The 19334-nt window shown below is 38.4% G+C and overlaps 1 protein-coding gene across 1 annotated transcript in view; it reads left to right on the forward strand.

The window, feature by feature from the left end:
* The window catches only part of LOC125226550 (neuropeptide FF receptor 1-like), a 133253-nt gene that overhangs the window by 106119 nt on the left and 7800 nt on the right, over nt 1–19334 (forward strand).

A 19334-nucleotide genomic window follows, 5' to 3' on the forward strand; every position in this document is an offset into this window, starting at 1 on the left:
TGGAAGGAGGAAGCGGGAGGGGAGAGGAAAGTCGATGGACTGTGTGAGAGATGAAACGAATCCAAGTGAATGATTGATGAGATGACGTCCGATAGAGGTATGGAAGAAAAAGACATGCTGCGCTGACCCCAAGTGAGTGGGCAAGCGACTGATGAGTTAAATTCGCAGCACCTTCACCTTCACCTACAATAGGTATTACATTATGATACAAGTTGATAGGTTGGTCATTATATATCTACATAAGCGGCTATATTGTGCACCAGTCACATACGCATACAAACCAACGGAAATAGAGCATAAACATCTTATATGAATAACTTGATTTCGCTGTTTTTTTCTTCTAAGGAATGAAAAAGAAAGGAATTATTTAAGGATTTTTTTTTAACGGAAAGCTACAAAAAAAATTACAGCTCTAGATAAATCTTACCCTATCGTAATTAAAATCGAAACAGGGCATTTTTTCATTACGAAAGTGTAGCTCCAGATTTATCTTAACTGAGCAACTCTCAAAATAGTGTGGACCGTTCTAAATTGACCACAGCAGATTGCAGCTCGGTAATCAAATTTTGGCTTAATCCGATAATGTCCTTCCTCACAAGTAGATATTTAGTAATAAAATTTATGTAGTTTAATCAACCAGCCGGCGTAAGATGGTTTTGTGGCTTTGTCACCGTATCAAATACGATATAACGATCAGTCTTATAATTCCGTATACATATAATCACGAGGATAACGTACATCTCGGACACTGGCGGTCAAATATATGAAAGAGGCGCGTTCCTATCACACATTCTAAGCTCGTGTAAATAGGTGAACGTGTATCATGTTTGTATGAGTGAGATATGACAGGTCGACTGTTCGCGTTTTTGTCAGGCGTTTAACTGTGAGGTAACCGAGAGCGGGTGGGCGGCACTCAGCGGGGAGAGAGAGTAGCCATACTGTACGAGTACTCTTTATTATACTGTGGTATAAGTGCGTGGCACATTATCCGATCCGATATCGGATGTAGGACCGATATTCCATGCATTTAAGCATAAATTCCTTTTATAAGAAAGAGCCTTCTACTTGTACCTAATACAAGTTGTAAATTGTTATACAATAGGTCCCAAGTCTCGCAGCTCAGTTTGCGTAGCCGAATGCACAAACGCTCACGATAATATCTCTTTCGTAGCTATCTAGCTATCTATCTCTATCGCTCTTATATTGACGCGACAGAGACAGACTACATTTCTGCGGCATTTCGGCTATTCGGTTAAGGGGCCTGTTCTTCTGGCGTAAAAAGTTGTCGAGGTCCATGTAATACAAAGTCGGTTAAAGGACCTTCTGACATGAGTTTCTTACGTAGGTAGTTTATAACTAACCACAACATCTTATAGTGACAATATCAATTTTAAAAATATTTTATTTTTAAAGAAATGTTATAATAATTACAACCTGTATAATGCCGCCGTGGCTTGCGTGGGCGACGGTCGCGCGATGGTCGCGCGACGGCGATGCGACGCATACGAAATCAAACCTTATCGATATGGAAGTATGAGACGCGACGGCGACGGTCGCGCGACCGTCGCCCACGCAAGACACGGAGTAACCGTTTTTTGGTAAAGTCTAGGTATCCCAGGATGTTTGGGCAATTGCCGCACTTACGCCACAGACAGTCTTAAAAATTCATAAGATTTGTATGTAACCTGTCAGTTCAAACTGACAGAATTTTCAGATTGAACTGACAGGTTGCATACAATTATTTTTTAAGATTATGAATTTTTAAGACTGTCTGTGGCGTGCCTAATGCTCGCATTAGTATGAACGAGTGGCGATAGATAAGAACACTACATTATGTAGTGTTTTAAATCGTTTAAAACTTCCCCTTTTCCGCACTTATATCTTAATTTACAATTATATTTTGTATGTCCGGATGTTCACATTTTGAGTAGCTACTGCTCGTATTTCGATACCTATTTCCGTGAGATTTTAACGATTCTAAGTTTTTCTTTTTTGATTTGCAAATCCGAGGAATTTTCGGTCAACACCCGGCACAGGATTTAATTACAGTATTAGTATTTCGCTTAGTATCTTAGTTCGAATAAGGAGGTAGTCGCTGCTAAAACCACCCACAAAAACTTGACAAATATTATCTAGTCTACCTAGAATCAACCAAAGATGTACGTAGCTCCATACCTACTTCTTGATCGTTCAGTTCAGAGGTACGTTTTTAGGGTTCCGTAGTCAACTAAGAACCCTTATAGTTTCGCCATGTCTGTCCGTCCGCGGATAATCTCAGTGACCGTTAGCACTAGAAAGCTGAAATTTGGCGCCAATATGGAAATACATCACGCCAAGTGCAAAAAAATGTGTGATATATTGTTGGATAGGTATTTAAAAATGAATAGGGGTTTCCTAAAGCCATTTTTTGATAATGTTAATATTTTCGGAAATAATCGCTCCAGAAGTAAAAAAAAATGTGTGTGCCCCCCCCCACTCTAACTTTTGAACCATAAGTTTAAAAAATATGAAAAAAAAATCCCAAAGTAGAACTTTAATATTATATTATAGAAATTTAATAAAGACTCTCTAGCAAAATTATTTTGATCTTGATATGTTACACAGTTTTTGAAAAAAGTACGGGAAACTACGGAACCCTACACTGAGCGTGGCCCGACACGCTCTTGGCCGGTTTTTTCCTTAGAATTTATCTGTCTAATGTCTTTTCTACTAGTATTTTTGGCGTCTTGCCGTAACGCCTGCGAGTCCAAAAATCTCGTTTTTCCGAAAGCAAAGGGAATACGATTGTATCAATACGGTATCCATCTAAATGAAATAGATAAGAGGATAGAGAAAAATCGGGGAAATAGAAAATAAGAGGAAAATTACTCGGGTGTACTCGTATCGGGAACATCCGTGAAGAGACGCTTATTGACTATTTGTGTATGCGATGGTCTGGACTATTTATTTGAATATGTGACGGGACTTGCACGTATTCATTTATCGAGTTTATTTAGAAGAATAGTACGTTACGATACAAGTGCGAAAAAAAGGAAGTTCTAAACGAGTGGCGACAAATTAAAACACGACCGAAAGGAGTGTTTTAAATCGACACGAGTTCCGAATTTCCTTTTCGCACCTGTATCGTACGACGTTTTTAGGGTTCCGTATTTAGTACAGATGGCCCTCGGAAGTTTTAACCTGACAAGAAAAATTCGCAAAGCAGTAAGTACACTTCTTGTCAGGTCAAAACTTCAAGTTCATATGGCTTTTTGAAGTTTATGTACTGAAAAACGTCATACGATACACGTCCAAAGAGTGAAGTAATTTTAAACACATCCTATGGTCATGTTTGAATTTATCGCCACTCGTTTCGAACTTCCTATTTTCCACACTTATATCTTATTGTACTATATATTTATATAAGGTCATTATGCCATTTTTCGTCCAGACACTATCATCTTATGTACATAGAGATTGACATTAAGGCCTGATTTCTGAACTCTCGTGCCATTTTAGTTACATTGCGGGCTGTTGAGGTTAGGGTCCATACAATTTTGCACAGCCATCAAATACCGCAATGTAATAGAACTCGTTTGCGAGTTCTCGTAGCACCTAAATGGGCCCTAAGTGTTGTTTAGATTACAATTATTGCGGCAAAGGAAAGTTTTGTACTTATAATTCAGGAACTGATATCTCCGTCCATATAATTATTGGAATCCTTTCATAAAATCAACATCGGTCGAGCATTATACGTTTGCTTACTCATCAAGTGACTGAAAGTATTTTTCCGGGATCGGACAACCCTTTCCGCAATCAAAAACTTTCAATAAGCACCCCTATAGGTATAAGGATAACCCATTGAAATGCTTACCCTTTCAAACTGCAGGCCCATTCATTTCACAGGTCCTTACCAAAAACTTTGCAAAAAGTAAAGGAAGCTGTCCGGGAATTTGATTTTTATGTTCGATAATTATTGTATTTTATTTCGTTAATTTTTCATTGCTTAATTGTATGTAATATAGTATCTTTGTATTTGAACTTTGCTTCATGTGTTGATGTTTAGTCCGCTGTAAGCCAAACATAAATACTTATAAATATTGTACGCCTTTGTAAGGCAAGATATGACGAAAGCGAAACAACATTACCTGAGATCTTTATGTACCCATATTTATACAATAAAATATGAATATTTGATTTGAATACACGGTAAAATAAAAAGGACCGTTGAAACTGTGCATAGTGAATTTTGAGGTCATAAATGTCATAATGAACAAGATTTATTATGAGAGCAATGCTAAAATCGTAAAAAAAATTGGATGTTTCATACATTTCGACTGTCATTTCTATGGAACAGCCAAATTTTTTTTTCGCGATTTCAGCGTTACTCCCATAGCAAAAGTTGTTCATCGTAAACTAGAACTTTCCTTTGCTAATCCGCGAATAGATAACGTGCAAGTCAATCAGTGCTAACCTGTTATAATTACTTGCGTATTTTTTACATGCAATTAATTTTCCCACCCTCCCACCGCAAAAATAAAAATAAATACGCAAATAAATATAACAACCCACCACCAAAAATACAAAACTCGACACGTGTTTCGCCTCTCTACGAGGCATCCTCAGGAGCTGATGTTGACGGTCCGAAGTCCCGCAACTGACTGATCGTCCCCAGAATGGTCGGCCATATTTATACTTTGTCCACCCCCCTACCAAGCAAGTTAGATGGAAAAATTCGTAATAACGGCGATGACGCAACATTCAACTGCTCATTAAGGATTAACCCCCTATTGTTGTACCTAATTATCTCCAACTGTTCTAGAACCCCCAAACGCAGCCCTTTCTCACATACATGTAAAACATCAAAAGAATGATTCTCTGATACAGTATGGTCACTCTCTATCAAATGCTTTGCAAAATTGGATCTCTCTGGATGGTTGTGCCTGTATGATGCTCCTTATACCTAGTAGTGAAATTGCGGCCCGTTTGGCCCACGTACACTTTGTTACAAACATCACAGCTCAACTTATAAACCCCAGATTTTTTCCCTTTCTCGATCCTATCTTTGCCGTTACAAAGCTTGGAGTGCAAAGTGTTATTTGTCCTAAAGGCCACAGGAATGCCGTTTGACTTCAAAATCTGACATTCTGGGGACGATCAGTCAGTTGCGGGACTTCGGACCGTCAACATCAGCTCCTGAGGATGCCTCGTAGAGAGGCGAAACACGTGTCGAGTTTTGTATTTTTGGTGGTGGGTTGTTATATTTATTTGCGTATTTATTTTTATTTTTGCGGTGGGAGGGTGGGAAAATTAATTGCATGTAAAAAATACGCAAGTAATTATAACAGGTTAGCACTGATTGACTTGCACGTTATCTATTCGCGGATTAGCAAAGGAAAGTTCTAGTTTACGATTAACATGGATTTCCGCAAAGTAACGCCTGATTCCATCGATTATTTGAAAGTTGTTCATTATTATATGACCTCAAAAGTCACTATGCAAAGTTTAAACGGTCGTTTTTGTTTCATCCTGTATAAATATCAAGGTAAGCGCTTGCATGAGGTTTTAAGATGCTACAGGAGCGAAAATTCTAAAATGGAAAGGAGCCCTCCTTTCAATTTGGGAATTTTAGTAAAATATACCTACTAGTGTAGTGTTATTAACTAGATTTATCAAACAAAACTGTCCATTCAGAACAACTCAGTTAAAAGATATTGCGAAAAAATCTTTAAAATCGAGGTCCCGCTCTCGACTGGTTCCTCCTTCACTTACTTAATCAATCGTAACGAAATTTGAGAATCTGAATAACAATGAAATATTCTGTGTCGGACCGTTTAGTTTTTTTGGCTAATTGTTACCAATTTTGAATACCACGCCTTTTTTTGCGCCATAATCAATAAGGCCGTTTTTGGAAAACTTTGATGGGCTCTATTAGCGTCTTTAAAAATAAGAATATCAAACAAATAAAAACGGTCCGACACTGATTAAAATAATAATAATCTGTATTTGAAAAAATCATTGCTCTATCTTCAAAAACCAGACCAGGCCCCGTAGCCGAATGGCATTTCTCCGACGCCAAACGAAAGCGATACGCCGCTGGCTCTGTCGCGCCAATACGCAAGCGCGATAGAGATAGATATCTACTAGCGCTTCGTTTCGTGAGCGTTTCGTGAGCGATTGTGCCATTCGGCTAGCTACCCTGGTAGGAAATAGTCTAGAGCATTTGTATGAAAAATTTACCCCTCCTGTATCGTCTTAAAAAGCGAAATGAAAGGATATCTTCCGGGATGGGTGAGTGAAGCATGATGCAATACCCATACAAAACCCCGTATAAGGGATGGACGAGCCGGTTCTGGTAGTTTTATAAAATATGTCACTTATGACATGACTGACTGAAATTATTAGAATTGTTTCCCTGTAACAATGCGTGTTTTATATGAAATCAAGTTGAGTGACGTCAGGTTCAACCCATTTACTGTTTTACATTTCTGTCCAACTTATTAAATAGACACTGGTTTTAAAAATAACTACTGTAAGTACATGTTTTTATTTTAATGTTCTGATGTTCGTGCACGGTATAAAATATTTATATTTATATAAACTAATTTACAACATAACACTCGCAGGTTGAGGCTTCCTAGTAAGTATGTACTCGTATTTATAATACCTGTGACAGGAAGCCCCGCTCTTCCTCAGTTTTCAATTACATTTATTTGTACACAGTTAAAGATTTGAGATATGAAATAAAATAATAATGGTAACTTGCATTATCAAAATATCTACTACATTATTACTTTAATGTGCGTGTGCGTGTGTGTGTGTGTGTGTGTGTGTGTGTTCGTACTCATCACCCTATTACATTTCTGTTTCATCAAATGTTATGTTTTGTATCCACTTCACTACGGTTTTTTTACAGTCATACCAAGTTAAGAGGTAAATATTGATTTTGTCATTTATTATATTGTAATTATAGGTGTACTGATAATGCCTGATACTGTTTTTTTACAAATTTATATTTACATTACACTGGGGGGACAACACATTTTTTACGTCTTTTATTTACGTACCTACTCGTACAAGCAAGTTCCCTATAGAGGTATGTCTATAAGTATTGACATTGGCACTGCCTTGAGGAGTGGCAAACCGATTTTGAGGCCTTGGGGGATAAATTAAACGTCATTGTCAGGCGTGCCGGCATCGGATGGATATTACCCGCCCAAATTACTGCCACTGTGAATGTATCGGTATTCAATATTTGCATACCGTATACCCACCAAATTGAATTAAAGTAAATTGTTTCTTAAGTATTAACGTGGCAGCCATAATATCGATAATTGGTACGGGAAATAAGACTTTTTTTAAATATAGTTTATTTTTTCCTGAAAAATTCAATAGGTAAAGTTTTGTTCGTCTTTAGCATATAAAAACCACCAATACAAATTAGGAACAGATAATAGTACGAGGTTGACTTTTACTGTCCCTATTTAACAATATTAACAGCATGATAATCCACCCAATAAGTTTGACCTTTATTTAATACTTTAATTTAATAATATATTTACATTTTTTGCGTGGTTTGGTTTGGACCTTAGTGTCTTACATTTAGGAATCCATATGGCAAACCACCACGCCAGTGGAGCTGGGCCGAGAGTAGGTGATGAGCCGTGTCGCATGCTTTTTATTCTGTTCTTCTATTACACATTAACGTAAATGAGGAGGCACACTGACATTTTACCCCGCCAGGCGGCGCCTATGCAAGAGTCTAGGCATGTCACTGTCATTCATATGTGAGAGAGAGAAAAAAACATAATTATCAGCTTCTCGCTCTCACGTCTCACGGACTAATAGGGTGGCGCCATCTGTCGTATCCTTTGAGTGTTCCTCCTCATTACATGCCTATTTCTACATAAGTAATATTTTAGGTAGATTAAAAACAGACGTTTCCCACCGATAATAAAGTCCAAAGTAATTTAAAAAATTACATATTTATTTTAGGCATGCGATTTGACAGTCGTCGAAAAGAGTATATACTTGTCAGTACATACATCTATCTCACGTTTTTCTCTTCTACCATTTGACAGATCTCCGTCATCTTGTGAAATGTATTCTTCCATCACAGACCTATCATTTCGCTTACGCTTAAAGACAGCTGAAGTGTGCGAAAGAGAAGCCGTCACGTATATGAACATACCATGAGTGAGAAAGAGTCGGACTACCATTGACAAAACGTGACCATTTCTGAGTCCAACAGCGGCCGCTAGCGGCCGCGGCTTTGTTTACATATTTTGAAGATATTCAAAATAATAAATAATTCGGGGGTTGGGGTAATAAAAAGGGATGTGTAAAATATGGTGTCGTGCAGTGTACTAGATTGTTCTGTTATAGGGCCAAATAATCCGCTGAAATACTCATTTCACAGGTAATTATGATCTTCCGATTGAAATTTTCTTTACGATATTTTGTCAAATTAATAACTTAAAAGTGTTTAGAAGCCTACTCACATAGTCCATTATTAGGTTTTCTTCTGCTGTGTGCTAATATTTCATCAAAATATTCAATCATTTTAAATATTTTGTGTAAAAACCTAAATTGTTAGTTTACGCTAGGGCTTGACAATTTCATAATGACAGTATCGATAACTTACAAAAGTGCAATATTATGTTAGTCGATATGTAATAAAATTATTAAGATATCAATTATTATATAATAATGAATAAAACATTCACTAATATTCACTGCTAAAATTAGTTTAATATTATATTTTTTTATTTTATAACAGCCAATGCAATAGCTAATTATATCTTATATTTTGCCACTTTCGACGACTTTGTACATCACAAGGAGACACAAGGTTACCTGTAATAGAACTATTTTTTATCTTATCAACACTTACTGCTCTCATACTAAAGTGACTCAATAGTTGCCACATGCAAAACGGTTTACATAGACGGTGGCGCCCCTATTAATTTCTACTCTCTTTTGGCAGGCTTTCGCTTAGGATTAAGCAGCATCAAATCCCATAAACCCACCGTCTCTACTAAACAAGGAATTACTATGTATCCAGGGCTTCAAGTACGCTTGGATTTTTGCTGCGCGCGGAGTACAGCTGATAGAGGAAGCGGCGAAACTGCTGACTGTACCGTCGGTTATCTAATCAGCACTGACTGGCAGGACCATTGTAACGGAATTCGTAACTCGTGTTTTAGTTTATCGCCACTCGTTTCGTTTCGAATTTCCTTTTTTCCGCACTCATATGGCAATGTACTATTTTGTATTAACTTTGTATGCGTTTTTTAAATCTCTTACCTAGAGAAAAAAGATAAATAAAGGAATACGTAATACTCGTACCAGTTTTATTATAATACATATCAAAAGAACATTATTTGAAAAGTACCTACTACCTAGTCGATAAAATAGTGGAATATCGATAAAATATTTATGTCTATAGACATCACATCACTATTTTTGACACACACATACACAAATTACGCACACACGTGAATGTCATTTTTGGTCTCGTTTTTGAAGCTTGAGGGGCATTCTTTGTCATCCTATTTCTATGTCTTCCATTCATCAGAATCCTTGAAGCAACGCTTGTTACAAACACGCGAAAGCTATGCAAAGTCTAATTTCGACCCCTATGTCACGGCCAGGTATAGCCCCGGCGATTATCGTTAGACTTACAAGCCACAGGTCACGGGTTCAAATCTCAGTCGTCGCATACGTAGGTCGTAGATATTACAGCTTTTTTAATTCTTTTTTTTATGTTTTATTTATATTATAAGTTGATAAGTACAAGCTACTGCAATGACATTAAATACAAGGACGCACAATTCATAACAAAAATGTTTTAAAAATCTGGCTCTAAATTGCATTTATAATATTCTTGTTAATGCTAATAACGTTAACTTCTTATCTGCTTAGGAAAAAAATCGTTCATGCCATAACCAACTTAGTGTATAAAGACCTAAGTATCAAAATTGCAAATGGAACTGCGACACACTAAAAACTCTTTATCAAAATACCTTTTGTCATAATATGCTCAAATGACTTAAATGGGCGGATTTTTATTTTGTTGTAGTGTTTTGAAAAACTTGTGTTTTTATAAATGTTGTTAGTTTGAATGATAACAATTGTTTTTTCGTGTTCATTAGTCATTCATCTACATAAAATTCAATGAAATTAATAGCATTTTTGTAAGAACTGAGAAAAAAATGAACTTTAATCGGTGTTTCTGGAGCTTGGTGATCCACTGAGTTACAAACTTACTAATGTATAAAAATAACAAAAAAGACGTATATATGTGAAATCTTTTATTAATATTAGAAATCTTAACAAAATGAACTTAAATTTAAAACAAACAGTAGAATAAACACATAAGAACCCTCTAAAAATCACTTTTACATATCCACTGAGTGACATTGTGGTCAAAAAACTTCAAAACTTTTTCGTAAAAACATTAAAATCTGTAGAAAAAGTATCTATAAACTCCTATTAATTGTAAAGAAGATGTTAGATTTATATAATATCACACTCACAGGTAGGTAAGGCTAACAAAATCTTATAAAAATTTAAATTTACGTCTAAGAAATTGCTAGGACAATTTCTCAGTGGAACGTAACATAAAACTAAAGGTGCGATTAACATGGAGCTAATTTAACTACGTCAAACAATTAAGCAAACTGTTTTTACGTGGATGTTAATATCTCAAATAAAAAAAATAAAAAATTAACTGAGCCTATTTCAGAAAAAGTGTACATATTCAGTGTCTTCAAAATATTTAGTTTTTGGACTCATTTCACGCCTCATGTATGAAAGTTGAGGCCCTTAATTTAGTAATTTGTTTTTCTTTGTATATTGCATCACATTCATGAAAATAATTCAATTTCCATATAAAAAAGTGACGATAATTTTTTTTTTCATATATATGATGTGAAAATATAAATGTGTACCTATAACGCGGCTTTATCGTTCCACTGAGTTACTTTTTGATCCACTGAGAAACAATATTTCGCAATGGAACGTAACGGTTACGACTTTGAGAAACAAAATTCTGGTTGTAAATTAAATTATACAAACTCTTCCCATAAACGTTATATATTATTAAAATAGATAAACTAACTAGTAATATGAACAGGTAGTTTCTTAATAAAATATACAACATACCTTCGAAAACGTAGTCACTATGTGGAACTCAGAAACGGACCTCTAAAAAACGCTCGAACAAATCCTCCCTTCACGAGTTGTGCTGTGCGACTGACAACAAATAACCAATATGGCGTACACGGCAAGACTTTATAATGTTGCCAGAATAAAAAATAACCTACCACTTTAGTAGTAAAATAAGTAAATATTGACGAAATTTCTCCGTAACTCAGTAGGATTTTCCACAGAGATACATTTTGTGGTTTATGTTTGAAATGATTTTTTTGTATTCTAAAACTATTTTTGATAGGTAAAACGTTATTTAAATTAAAAATGAATGTACAAAGAAACAAATTAGTAAATAAAAACATATTGTTATGATACAAAAATAATATTTTAACGCCTATGAAACATAAACACTTCATGGTAGGACATGGGAAAAACAACACTTTTGTTGACTTCAAACAGAAGTTTTTATTAAAAATATGACTAATATTCATTCAAAACTAATAATTTCTGAAAGACAATTTATTTATTTATGCATAAATATCACACGCCTGTAAAAAAGTTATATAGAATTTGTGCAATCTTTGTCAGAAGAGGTAGGACATGGCAAATTTGGTACCATACAACAAAAAAAAAATTTGCCCAAATGTCAAAATGAATTGCGAACGAATATTGAACGAATGGAGCCGCTACCAATATATAATAAGTATGTAGGTATATTCCAATTTATTCCATAAATAGAAATACCTAAAAAAGGCCGCAATTTTACTTCTTCATTATACATAAACTTTAAAAATACCCTACTGTATCATCTTTATCTTGATCACTTGTTAGTACATAATAAACGTAGTCGTTTATTACAATAAATGTATGTAATGTATGTATGTGTAAATTTCCTGACATGTCATATCTTGTTGTCACAAAGAAAAATTTACAGGGCTTCCAAGAATCTCGAGCTGGAAGGATACAAATTAAAATATTTTCTATGAAAATAATTAAATTCGACAGCAGACAACCCAAAGGTTATTCGGATTTATTTATTATAGGCATTTGTTTTAAATTAAATACCAGTGGCTCTGATCTGATAGTGGGATATTCTTTAAAATTTATTTTCAAAAGGAGATTTAATGTTGGTAATGCCATTCAAATAATATTAGAAGTGTCTACGCGAGTGTCCGAATTTAATTATAGGATAGCACATATTGAAAGTACTGTAATATGGGTACAGAAGCCTGCCTATTGAAATATAAAATACATAGCAAAAAGTATAGAAAGAACCTACTACTTTTCGACTTTTTATTTACACTACATACCGACCATACAACTGACTCTAATTAATCCTGGTTTTCAAAAGTGTAAAATGTAGACCTAAGTGCGTTTTCGCATTATCCGATCCGATATCGGATGTCGGACCGATATCCCATACATTACAGGCGGAATCTTGGATTCATCTATTGATATCCTTCCGACATCCGTTATCGGATCGGATAATGTGAAAACGGTCTAATAGCGACTCAATTAGTTTTTGTTCCTTGACGGTCATTAATTTGAACTAATAAAATTATTTATTTAAATCTATACAATTACAACGAGTATTATAATGTATTATACATTCATTTTGTAATGTAATCCAACGAAATAACTTATAGAAATATATTCTACCCTTTTTGCTTGTTTTCCGATTACTATTGAGCCAATTTTTCATTGAGTCATACCATGGACTTTCAAGAGGGACTGAGCTCACACTTTTTTTGCCATAATAAATTGAACTTTATCACCGGTGCAGAAAAACGTTCTTATTAGGATAGTAAAAGTGTATCCACATGAGAGGGTCAAAGTTGGGGCTGGTGTCCCTCTCGCACGTGTGACCAGTGTTAAAGAGATTACTATAGTAGTAGTGTTTTTACCTGTATGATAACTAAGTTAATAAACTTCTTAAATGATTTTTGTATTATATCGAGGCAAGGATATTAATACCTTGTAGCGAATTGGTAAGTCATTATTATGAAGCCATTAAACCAAAGATTTGCGCAATTAAAAAAAAACCTTTAATTCGGTATTAGTAGATTTGGTAGTAACTTTGAATATTGACTGGTATCCCCAAATAATGACAGTGATGACGTCATTCAAATAATTTTGACAGTGGCAATAAGTGCGAGAGGGACACCAGCCCCAACTTTACCCTCTCATGTGGACACACTTTTTGGCCTAACAACTCAATCTAGCTTAATAATATATAAATCTATGAGTCATACCGGACAACTGTCACTGTACATTTGTAATCCTTATTACAAGGGCATAACGTCTAGCGATGGTTAGCTAAGACAGAGTATTGCGGTTGCGGGGAGGAACGATGTCGAACCTTAGGTTACCTTCAACCAATACTAATACTGAAATACAGTTTTCGACCTTATTGCATTACATGTGTCTAATAACATTTTAAAATGGCTAGGGAATTAAATATCTTGACTGTACCTAAATTACTCACAGCATTAAATAAAATGTTATATACAACAAAAAAAAAATATTTTAAATAAAGGGGGAAAAAAGGCGGTAAAAGAAAAATAAAATAAAAATAAAAACCAAAAAAAGTTCATTTCGACTGCCGGGGATCGAACCCACGACATCAGGATCGTCCGTCATTTTACGTTACGCTAGTACAACCTGAGCTATTAATATATATATTTCGTCGCCACTACTATCTCTTAAATTTTAAGAGATAGTAGTGGCGACGAAATATATTATTATACCATGATGTAATGAAAATGCGGTTGAACACATGAGTCACTTTTGAAATAATGCAGGAAATTACATCGTCAATGGTAGAGAGTTTGTAGGTAAGAAGAATATGAAAATACTTATTTCAGTACGTACGTATGTGGTTTTAGCGCTTCTTGGCGAGCATTTAAAGGTGGATTAATTTTTATTCTTCTTTATTATGATCCTAACGAAAAGTCTGTTCCAATTTTTTTGCTTATGTAATTTTTGCCCTGAATGTTATTCCGAGCTAGTAAAATATTGAACATCCGTCTTGTTTTTGGGGTGGTTTCAGTTTTCATAGTGTTTCAACACATAATGTATATACCAATGTACAAAACAAGTTGGCTGTCATAGGTGGTGTTGGCATTATAGGCATCTACTTCTCGCCCAACCGTGTCCTTGCAGAGTTTGAAGTGATGCTCACAGAAGTTGGAGCCTTGATAGGGCAAATGTCCCCTATCCCGGTGCTAGTGGCTGGAGACTTCAATGCAAAGTCAACGGCATGGGGATCTCCAGCAACAGACGTCCGGGGGATGTATTAGAGGAGTGGGCAATCTCACAAGGACTGACTGTCCTCAACACCGGGTCGGAGAGTACATGCGTGCGGCCTCAGGGTGAGTCCATCGTAGACGTTACTTTTGCGTCCCACGCCCTAGCTCGCCGCGTTCATAACTGGAGGGTGGAGATTGGCGTGGAGACATTATCGGACCACCGGTATATACAGTTCGAGGTCACAACTGTACCCGCCACTCCAAGACAAAACCGACCCGCTGCAGGGGACAGTCCAAGATGGGTGTTGTCAAAGCTTGACAGACAGTTAGCAAAGGAGGCGGCCATAGTCGAGTCCTGGGGGGCTCACAATGACCCAAATCAGGTCGACCAAGAAGCGGAGCTTCTCGCTACCGCTCTGACCCGAGTGTGCGATGCGGCTATGGCAAGAGCCAAGCCTTTCGTACCCAAGCGCCAAGTGTACTGTAGGCCTAGCACATGATGGCCGCGGGAGTATGTCGCCGCGAGATAGATGCCACGTCTTCTTCTAACTGTATTAATGACATAAGGACGGGTAGTCTATCTCGCGGCGACATACTCCCGCGGCCATCATGTGCTAGGCCTACTGGTGGCGACCTGAACTCCGCCAACTGCGGAACGCGTGCGTGTCTGCGCGCCGCCAGTACACCAGGTATAGAAGAAGGCGAAATCGAGACGAGGCTGAGGAAGAAGCGCTGTACGGTACCTACAGGGAGTCCCGTGCAACCCTGCGGAAGGCGATAGCGCAAGCAAAAGAGGCGGCCTGGGAGGAATGGCTTCAGATGCTTGACAGGGATCCTTGGGGAAGGCCGTATCGAGCTGTTAGAAAAAAGCTTCGACCCTGGGCGCCCCCCTTGACAAGCAGTCTACAGCCAGACCTCCTGGAGCGAGTCGTCGGTGCTCTATTTCCAGAGAGGGGAGAATTCGTGCCTCCAGCTATGGCACCTAACACCAGACCGCCGGAGGTGGTGAGGGAAGTACCACCAGTCTCCGAAGCAGAGTTCGACGTTGCCGTCCAAAAGCTTCGGTCGAAAAATACGGCTCCCGGGCCTGACGGCATACCCGGGCGCGCACTGGTGGTCGCACTCAGCGAGCTTGAAGAAGAAATCAGAGGCCTGTTCACCTCGTGCCTCTCTCAGGGGCGATTCCCCAATAGGTGGAAAACGGGTAAGCTGGTACTCCTCCGAAAGGAGGGGCGCCCGCCCGATCAGCCGTCGGCCTACCGCCCTATAGTGCTGCTCGACGAGACGAGCAAGCTCTTTGAGCGGGTAATAGCGTCTCGCCTCGTCAGGAGCCTGAACCCGGGCCTAACTGCCCGGTCATTCTCAAGACGTAAGGGCGAATTCTAATTACCGCGTTTCATTTGTTTCAGTGGAGTTTCAGTTCTAATTCTAATTTATTAGAATTCAAATTCCACTGAAAATAAAAGCGTCGCGGCAATTAGAATATGGACTAGACTATTGAGAATTACCGTGCCAATACGGCTTTCGCCCGCAGCGCTCGACGCTGGATGCGATAGCCCGTGTAAGGGATTTTGCGGAGAAAGAGGTTTCTCAGGGTGGGCTGGTGATGTCTGTGTCGCTTGACATCTCTAACGCCTTTAACACCCTGCCCTGGGAAACAATCAAAGCGGCGCTTAAATACCACAGCGTGCCAGAATACCTGCAAAGCACTGTAGCTGACTACTTTGCCGGGCGCGCTGTGGTGTTCCCCACGAAAGATGGCTGGGGGCGAAGACAGATGTCGTGCGGTGTTCCACAGGGCTCGGTGTTGGGGCCGCTCCTGTGGAACATCGGTTATGACTGGGTCCTGCGCGGGGCCACTGTGCGGGGGATCAGCGTCACGTGCTACGCTGATGACACCCTCGTGTCGGCCCGTGGCAGGACCCACAGAGAGGCGGCCCATCTCGCCACAGCAGGGGTGGCGTATGCCGTCCATAGGATCAGGGCGTTAGGCCTCGAGGTGGCTCTGCATAAGTCTGAGGTCCTGGTATTCCATGGACCCCGAAATAAGCCACCAGACGGGGCCCACATCATAGTGGGAGGAACTTCCATCGCCGTCGGGTCGACGATGAAGTACCTGGGACTTGTCCTCGACGGTCGATGGAAGTTTGAGGAGCACTTTAAGCGCCTGGCGCCCAAATTAATGGCCGCAGCCGGAGCACTCGGGAGGATTCTCCCGAACCTGGGTGGGCCAGGAGGAGCCTGCAGGCGGCTCTATGTGGGTGTGGTGCGCTCGATGGCGCTTTACGGAGCACCAATATGGGCGGACACCCTGAGAGCTCGGAGTGCGGCCCTATTGCGTCGACCGCAGCAGGCCATAGCTCTCAGGGTGGCTCGAGCGTACCGCGATAACTCGCACGAATTAAGATAACGACAGAGATTATTTCTAAAAAAATATATTTATTTAAACCGACAGAGTAACAGCCTAGCTTACAATCAAGATTATTCTAACTTAAAATTAATTAATAACAGCTATTTATAATTAAATATTGCAATTCAGCATTGACGTTTGTTCTCAATAAGTAAATGCTGAATTGTCATCAGACTTAGCTGATGAAGGTATTGTCAAGGGTTGCGGCACCCTTAACTCCTCCCTCCTTAAGAGAGAAATTATCTGAAGGTGGCGAAGACGGCTTCAGAGAATTTCGTCTAGAAAAGATATACCGGAATTTATGAAATATGTAAATTAGTGCTGTAACAAGTAAAATGGTATATAGAATTACGGTCCATACACTGACTCTATTAATGAATATGTAACTTTCACTGTTTTCACTTCCACTATTGTATTTTACGCTGTTGAGAATGTCCTTCACGTCGCTGAAGTCCACGCCTCGTAGATCTACCTCGTTCTCGCTCCTCTGGATCTCGTGCTGTAGTTTAGGTAATACGATAGGGGGTAAGTTGTAGCTGGTTATTGAGCTGTTGCTGACTGCTTTTATGATTATATCTTCTATCTGTGTTTCGCAGTATTTGGCTGGAGTCAGAATGTAGGTTCCCTCCATGTTGTGTTTGGAGATCTCGTCTCCGCAGGTTTCAGTTACTGCTGTTCTTTTTCTGGTGTAAAGAAGCCAATGATCTGATGTAATCTTCTGTATGACTGTATGTTCTGTCTTGACTGGTTGCTGGTTACATTTGGAGAGGTTGTCTTTTAATAGCATTATTTGTTCTATACATGTTGCTGCTGGATGCTGTACCATGTCGTCATCGGTGCAGATGTGTTTTCCTTCTTCAATTTCGTCGCAGTGTCTTGCTACGGGTCGGAATTTCAATCTATTCATCATGAGGTAAGGATATTTAGGAATAATAGTTAGTGTTTTTTTCAGTTTTGGGGTTAAATATTGGGATAGGGAAACAACCATAACTTCACTTGTCCTTTTATTGCTTGTGTCATAACTGATTTAATTAGTCCGCTTTTTGCTACTACGAAGTATCATTCACAAAAATAGGTGGTTTCTTAATGTGTTATAAAGGTCATAAATTAAAGTAGTCAATTTAAAACAAAGTCCTGATTCCATTTTCGCCTGATTTTTAGTGAATTAAAATAATATATTTTTTATTCTATTATACGTTTTTTGTCACAAATTTTGGTGGCTTAACTAAAAAAACTATTTCAGATTACCAAACTTAATTTTTGGTGACATAAAAAGTACTGTTATAGAATTAAGTTATTTTCCCAGTAGTAGCAAGACCGGATGGTTCCTAGGCTATGTGTCAAATTCATAACATTTTAGAACGGATCTTTCTTTTTTATTAGGTAATTTCAATAAAAAAAATTACTTTGTAGTGTTTGTTCTGTATGAGTAAAACGATATTATTTGCTATTGCAGTTTCATTGTTCTAAGTCAAAGAGAAGAATCCAATTAATTGTATGTCCCTTGAGACTGTAGGAATCTACGGCGAACTGCCCTATCTTAATTTTTGTTTTATTTAGTTTAAAGGAATCCAAGATCCGTTAGCAGTTCCGGTTTTCCTCTTGAAATCCAAATAAGAAATTGTTCAAACACAAGATATTCCTAAGGAACACATTTCTGTTATAATTGATTTCGTAAATCATGAACCACTCCAGTGTAAATAATTCGTCGTTCTCAGATTAATTTGCATATTAAATCCTCGGCGGTGTTTAACCTACATAGTCATTAGCGGAATGTTTACGCAGATTTACCTATGTACACTGAAGATAATCTTTTACATAGAAGTACAATAATATAAGGTCAATACGGATAAGCGTGTCATAAGGGAAGTGTGTCTGGCCTTCACATTTTGCCTTTTTACTGATTGTCACAGGTGGGTTTGCGAGTTTATATTATTTTTGCTACTTACTACTCACGATTAGTGGTAGATGTATTGAACTCTCAATAAAGACTGATCATTGTTTAAACGGGCCAAATGCTCGCTCGAATCTAGAGCAGAGCCCAACTGGGGTAGTAGCTCCGCCTTATAGAAGACCGCAGCCAAATAGCACTAGACCCTACTCATAGTGTTGTGTTCCTGCCGGTGAGTAAGGCTGCCAGAGCTGAACGAGGGTGCGGTGTGCTGATGACGGGAGGACTTACGGAACTAACTCGTTCCCGCATCCTTTTTGCAATCCGTGCAATGCTCTTAACCAATTGAGCTACGGAAAATAATTTAGTATGGGTTAGCACATTGTTACTGGTGAATTCTCAATATAACTTGAGACTCCAGTGCCGTTACAAGATGTAATAGTATGTCGGTAGATGGCGCTAGACGTCACCCCAAGACGTGTGTACAAAAGGAAAGGCATGGAAAGATTTGCGAAGTCCGGCGTGGCTTCCCTAGCTCAATTGGTTAAGAGCATTGCACGGATTGCAAAATGGATGCGGGTTCAAGTCCCGCCGGAAGCGTAAATTTTTCCATTTTTTCCTTTAATATAAAGATGTTTAGAATCGTTAGCAG

Source organism: Leguminivora glycinivorella, chromosome 5, assembly GCF_023078275.1.
Source record: "Leguminivora glycinivorella isolate SPB_JAAS2020 chromosome 5, LegGlyc_1.1, whole genome shotgun sequence".
NCBI lineage: Eukaryota > Metazoa > Arthropoda > Insecta > Lepidoptera > Tortricidae > Leguminivora > Leguminivora glycinivorella.